The 7,046-nt window shown below is 39.9% G+C and overlaps 1 pseudogene; it reads right to left on the reverse strand.

Moving 5' to 3' along the window:
* Positions 1 to 4,671: 4,671 nt before the first annotated feature.
* On the reverse strand, positions 4,672 to 6,077 carry LOC150047193 (tubulin alpha-1B chain-like; annotated as a pseudogene).
* Positions 6,078 to 7,046: the final 969 nt, after the last annotated feature.

Below are 7,046 nucleotides of genomic sequence, written 5' to 3' on the forward strand. Positions count from 1 at the left end.
AGTGTGAACTTATTCAACCACTTTGGAAAGCAGTATGGCTGTTCCTCAAAAGACTAAACATAGAGCTCCCCTATGACCCAGCAATTGCACTACTTGGCATCTACCCAATGGTCCAGAAACAAGGACGTACGAAAGCCACTAGCACAACAATGTTCACTGCAGCACTATTCACCATAGCAAAGATATGGAACCAACCTAGATGCCTCTCAGTAGATGATGGTATCAATAAGATGTGGTATTTATACACAATGTAATTCTATGCTGCCATCAGAAAGATTGACATTGTCCCATTTGTAAGGAAATGGAAAGATTTAGAAAAAATCATATTAAGTGAAGTAAGCCAGACCCAAAGGAACTTAGGCTCTATGGTTTCCCTCATTTGTAAAATTAGTACAAACTGTGGACTCTCATAGCAGAGGATTACAATAGCTCAAAACCTAGATACATAAGGCCATATAGGATGAGGCTAAATAAAAGGACCTCTAAGATATGGAAACAAGAGCTATATAACATGTGATTGTTTTCTTAATGTACCATGTTATTTCTCATCTCTTTTGTTGTACCTTGGTTATTCTCATATTGTTACAATATCCCCCTTTGTTATTTTGTATATTGTATATATGTTTATTTGAAATAGGAGGGGAAGGGGGAAATAAGATGAAGGGAGGGGAAATGGGGACAAAAACATGAGAAGGGATATGTTTGTGAAGTAATGCACCTTCTATTAGCAAATATAACTGTAACCCTTCTATTAATTACAATAAAAAAACTCTGCTGGGAAAGCTAAACTCCAGACCCATTCCTGACTATAATGTGTCAGGCAGTCTGCTGGTCTTATCTAACCACGAGACAAATTAACCTCAGCTTCTTCATATAGCAATGAGCATCTGTAAACAGCGGTACTTGGGTTATTATGAAAGCAAATAAAACTACTGAATTCAAAGTATAAGGAAATCATTAGGCTCTCTGCTAATTCAAATTTCTATCTCCTTAACCCTCCCCCTATCTGTGCAATTAATAACCATCTGATTTTCAAGAAGGTAAAAATTCATGAAGCAAATTTAAACATCTACAATAAGTTGAGTCAAATCAAGCATAGTATAGGAAGACTATCACTTTAATGTGGAAAACTAGTGGTAGATAGTGAGAAGGACTGGGCTTAAATATGAACAGACATTAAATTCATTATGTTTCTGGAGATCTAATTAAATTAAAATAAATTTAAGATAAAGATAAAGATAAGAGAGGTAAAGGAAGAATGAGAAAGAAAAGAAACAAGAGTCATATTTTAAAATAATTTTTATTGATACTACTTTAGGTAAACATAGTCCTCAAAATATTGTTAGGTATTGACATATCTTTTTTTAAATGAAGATTTGTTTTGTATCTTTGTAACAATTGTGTTACTTATTGAAAAAGATGAGCCAAGAACTCTGCTAATCTGTTTCTAGATGTTGCTTCATTGAATTCTTCCAAGGATATCTGTGAGGCTGGAATAATTATTTCAATAAATCTTCAAACACAAGAATCAAGGGTTTCAATTTTTTTTAATTTCATATTTACCAAATTTAAAGGAAGATTTTCTTATTCTCCCATAGTGTGTTCATGGGAGCCTACCTTAAATATGTTGTACTGATGTCACACCCTGTTACCATCACAAGGAAAAGAGAATTTCTAAAGATCAAGAGAAATGGAGATCAGGGTGTATATGGATCAGGCATTTAATCCTACCATCTCAGAAGGCTAAGACCTGAGGATTGCAGATTGAAGTCTGCCTGGCCAGAAAGGTCTACAAATCTCTTATTACCAATTAAAAAGCAAAAAGTCAGAAGAAGATCTGTGGCTCAAGTACTAGAGTACCATTCTTGAGCAAAATAGGTCAGGAACGATGCAAAAGCCAAATAGCTCAGGTCCACTGTTGAAGGACACGTGTGCATGCTCACACACACACACACACACACACACACACACACTCACACACACACACACACGCAGTCACTCCTACAGCGTCTCACATATACACACCCACAGAAAATAGGTATTAATAACATATCCTTGTTTGTGCAGAAATCACCAATCTCCAAATAGCATGAAGAACAAAAGCCATCTTCCAAACAGCATGCATTCCCACCATAGATTTGGCCAATAGAGGAACTGTCTGTTTGTATATACACAATACGTGCACACATATAAACATATGTATGCATAGACACATCTATGTGTAGATATGAGATATATGCGTGCTTGTGAATATTAGTAAAGAAAACTTGTCATAATCATTTCTGTCATTGCAGTTCAAGAAGAGACTTAAAAGAAAGCTTTCAGAATTATGCTGTATGCATAGCTTCTGGAAATGATGAATGAAGAAACCATCCATGTAGAAATAGAATACAGGATTCTTTCTTTTACATAACTACATCTAAAGTTCCTTGTATATATAGAGTATGAAATTATGTATTTTTGATTTAGAGTAATTTCTAGTCTAAATAATCATCACTTGTAGCATAGTAAAGTAATTTGCCCTGTTAAGAACTACAATATACAAACTCTCAATTTGAAGGGAATCAGTGGACAAGAAACCACATTTGTCTTCTGTTGCTCTATGACAAAATAACTGCTTTAATTTATATTCTATTAAATATAGCAAATTAATAGCAGCTGTTTGCAATGACCTTTTATAATCCATAGAGGGTAAAATTTCAGTGGAATTTGGAATAGCAGTTGGAATATTTCTTTGGCTTTGATTGCATTCTATGCTGAGAGATTTCCCAGCAATATAATATTCCACAAACTCAAAGGCCCTGACATTGTTTCACACATGATTACCCTTGATCTGAGGTGTTCTTCTATCCTTTTATGCTTCCTGGAGTCTACTATTGTACAGGAAAAGATGGCAAAAATGATATCAAGCATCGCAAATAATTAGCAGCTAGGACCTTGTCACAGTACCAAACTGACACACATGGTACCAAACAGACACAGTGTTCAGAGCACTGAGAGAATATATTCCATCTCCAAGCTGGTACAGTTGGCCTTGACATGTCTGAAAGAGTCAATGGGCTTTGTACTTCATAATTCAAACACCTAAAGAAAAGTTTTAAATTATATATTTATATATGTATACGTATACATATATAATATGAATATATACACCAATGAATTAAGGAAAGTATGGTATATTCAGTTGGAGAGTCCAATGATGTAACTCGGTTGAACAGCTAATGAAGAATTCATAAAAATGAATGCCGGGAAGCTGGAATTCGTGGTGTTAGAAGAAGCTGAGGTCAAGGGGAATGAGTATATGAAGGGAGTGAGGAAGGGCAGGCTAATGCCATCATAATAGTTAATGTATATATGCAAAAATGGAACCAGGTAACTCGAGGAAATGGTTGAGTTCAGGAGAGATGGGAAACCATGATGGAAGGGGGTGAAAAGAACAAGAAGCATTGTACTCAGAAATTGACATGTTGAGTTAAAACACCTTTATACAGCTAAAGATGATAAAAATTAAATATTAGAAAACAAAAGGATAGGAAAGAAAAGGCTTGGCTCTGCCATCTAATGTAAACCTAACCCTCTTCTATGATATCCTGGAGGGAGATCTAAGATCAATCTGGGTGGTTTTTCGACCAATGTCCCTTAGGTCACTGGCTTGTAGTCCTGGCTTGGATGAACCATAAACACTTAGCTTTCCCTTTCACATAGCTTCCTCCTCTCCCTTGGTATCATTGAGAGTGTGGGTTGTTTGTTTTCTCTATTAAGGAATTAAAGGACAGGAAAGTTTTTGAAGCAGACACTAGTTTCCTAGAAAGTGAGAAAACCATACAAGCAGTGAGACTCGCTCAGTGTACAAGGAGGGGCTGCTATATATAGGTTTTCTTGGATCTTCTCCTCAGGGTGTGCTCTTAGTTTGATTGGCTGGAGGATGGCCCTGTGCTGTGAGAAGGCTCACAATTGGTTCCCCAATCTGTGTCTTGTGGAGCCTGGTAGCATCACAATTCACCATCCATAACCACACTGTGAAATCACCCCTCCCTTCCCTTTCCTGTCTTATCCTAGCAGAGAACATTCATCCCTCTACCTCGAACAATTGTGTGTGTGCATATCTAGTTGTCTGAGATTCCACATTTTGTTTGGGAATATCTTCCTACAGGTGTCAGTCGAATATTTTAGGGAATTATGTGGAAGTTGAGACCTCAGGGTAGAGAGATCCTTGAGCATGGTCTTAAAGTGCAGGGCGATCCTAAGGATGGATATATACAGTATGACAGAGATGGGAAATGGGACACAGATGCAAGGAGGGACCCAGGTGATTTCTTCAGTCAGATCTAGCCATGATGAATCACTCACTTGATTCCAAGTAAGAGAGGTGCCCTGGGCCTCACCAGTGACTCTCAGAAGGAAGAGTGCTGTGAACAAGGCTGAGCATCTGGTACACAGCCCTTCCCAGGCCCAGCACTCACCCTACAGCAGCTAGAGGACTCTGTACTGGTATGTTATTTGAATCATAGTAATGTAAAACTGTGCAATAACCCTCTTGACTATTTTTTTCCTTAAAGCCTTTACTTTTGACATAATGGATTAAAATCTTACACACATATAAAAAGACAAGACAGGATCAGAGTTGAGAATAGCGAATCTAGTCAAAACGTTACAGCCAGTCAGCCAATGTTAAAACTGAAGTTGTGGATGTGTGACATGCTGCAGAGCCAAAAGAATAAGTGACAAGTACTCGTCACCTTCTTCCTCACCCTCGCCTCCAATAGAATCGACACCAACTTCCTCATCATTCTTCTCTAGGGCAGCCATGTTCTCATGGGCCTCAGAAAACTCTCCTTCCTCCATCCCCTCACCCACATACCAGTGGATATAGGCACACGGCATACATCAGGGCAAACTTGTGGTTCAGGCAGGCCAAGCCAGGCCTTGGCAATGGATGTGGTGTTTTTCAGCATGCACTCAGCCCTCTGTACCTTGGCCAGGTCCCCACCAGTGACCACAGTGGGAGGCTGGTAATTGATGCCAACCTTGAAACCAGTGGGGCACCAATCTACAAACTGGTTGCTGTGCTTAGTCTTGAATGTGGCAATGGCAGCATTGGTATCTTTGGGGACCACATCACCATGGTACAGGTACAACAGACAGCAAGCCACGTATTTACCATGGCGGGAGTCACATTTCACCATCGGTTTGGCTGACTCAAAGCAAGCATTGGTAATCTCTGCTACGGAAAGCTGTTCACGGTAAGCTTTCTCAGCAGAGATGACAGGGGCATAGGTGGCCAGGGGGAAATGGATGCAGGGATAGGGCTCCAGATTAGTCTGGAACTCTGTCAGGTCAACATTCAGGGCTCCATCAAACCTCAGGGAAGCTATGATGGAAAACACAATCTGGCTAATAAGGTGGTTCAGGTTAGTGAAGGTTGGGCGCTCAATATCAAGGTTTTTACAATAGATGTCATAGATGGCTTCATTGTCCACCATGAAGGCCCAGTCAGAGTGCTCCAGGTGTTGTGGGCGGTGAGGATGGAGTTGTAGGGTTCCACTACAGCTGTGGACACCTAGGGGCAGGGTAGATGGAGAATTCCAGCTTGGACTTCTTGCCATAGTCTACAGAGAGATGCTCCATCAGCAGGGAGGTGAACCAGAGCCAGTTCCCCCACCAAAGCTGTGGAACACCAGGAAACCCTGTGCACTGGTCAGCCAGCTTTCTGATGCGGTCCAGGATGAGGTCAATTATCTCCTTGCCAATGGTATAGTGCCCACGCGCATAGTTGTTGGCAGCATCTTCCTTGCCGGTGATGAGCTACTCAGGGTGGAAAAGCTGACTGTAGGTGCCAGTTCCACCTCATCAATGACTGTGGGCTCCAGTTCTACAAAAACCACCCTGGGCGTGTGTTTGTCAGCGCCTGTGTCACTGAAGAAGGTGTTGAAGGAGTTGTCTCCTCCCCCAGTGGTCTTGTCACTTGGTATCTGGCCATCAGGCTTGATGCCGTGTTCCAGGCAGTAGAGCTCCCAGCAGGCATTGCCAACCTGGACACCAGCTTGGCCGACGTGAATGGAGATGCATTCATGCATGATGACTGTGGATTATGTGAAGAAGACAGGAGCAGGAGCAGATATCCCTTGTCCCTGTTATCATTCCCGACAAGCTAAGAGTCAAGGTAAGTAATGCACTCTCTTGACTACTTTAATAATGCAAAAATAGAATGCAATGATAATTGATGATGTCAAATGGCATTTGCTAATGACATACGTTAGCAATGACAAGTTTTTAACAAACTGAGTCATTTGACTACTAATGTAAAAACTAAATTTAAATATATTTTTCTTGCGATGAGAGTTTCATGAAGATCTATCACGCTATGGATGCACACATACCCAATACAAACCACGTTGGTTTTGATTATCTGGAGAGTCTTCATTCATACATTCATAAGACAACAGGTAAGAGCTGCATAGCAAGTTGGCACCCAAGAGAAGGTAGAGGAAAGTCAGGAATTCCACTGTGTTCATTTATTGTGTGTGTATGAGCCTGTCCTAGGGCTCGACCAATGGGCTTGACACTGTTCCCAAGGATTTTTAAATGAAGATTAGTGTCCTTGGATCACAGCTCCACTTCTGGCTTGTCTGTAGTTTATTTTCTGCTTGCGTTGGTTTCTAACTGTAATCCTTAGATCTCAGCTTCCTGAGAAGCTAGGATTACAGGTGCCAGCCACCAACACCTGCTTTCTTGAGTTTATTTTAAGGGTGATTATCTTTATTATAACGACAAGACCTCAACATGTCTTAGTGGGAAGTAACATATCCAGAATTATATTTTCAAGATATACGAACAATCATGAAGTTGAATTTATTTTTGGATCATTTCAGTATTTCATGTATATTAGGTTGATTATAAAAACTTTTTCATTCACATTACTAGATGTCATTTTTGATGGTAATGATCACTGAAGATATAAATGAGCCCATTATTTGTGTTCCTTTATTTGTATAAAAGGATGGGAGTAAGTCTGGAGTGCATTGAGGACATAAAATTACATTTTA

Source organism: Megascapheus bottae, chromosome 23, assembly GCF_031878675.1.
Source record: "Megascapheus bottae isolate mThoBot1 chromosome 23, mThoBot2.hap1, whole genome shotgun sequence".
Taxonomy (NCBI): domain Eukaryota; kingdom Metazoa; phylum Chordata; class Mammalia; order Rodentia; family Geomyidae; genus Megascapheus; species Megascapheus bottae.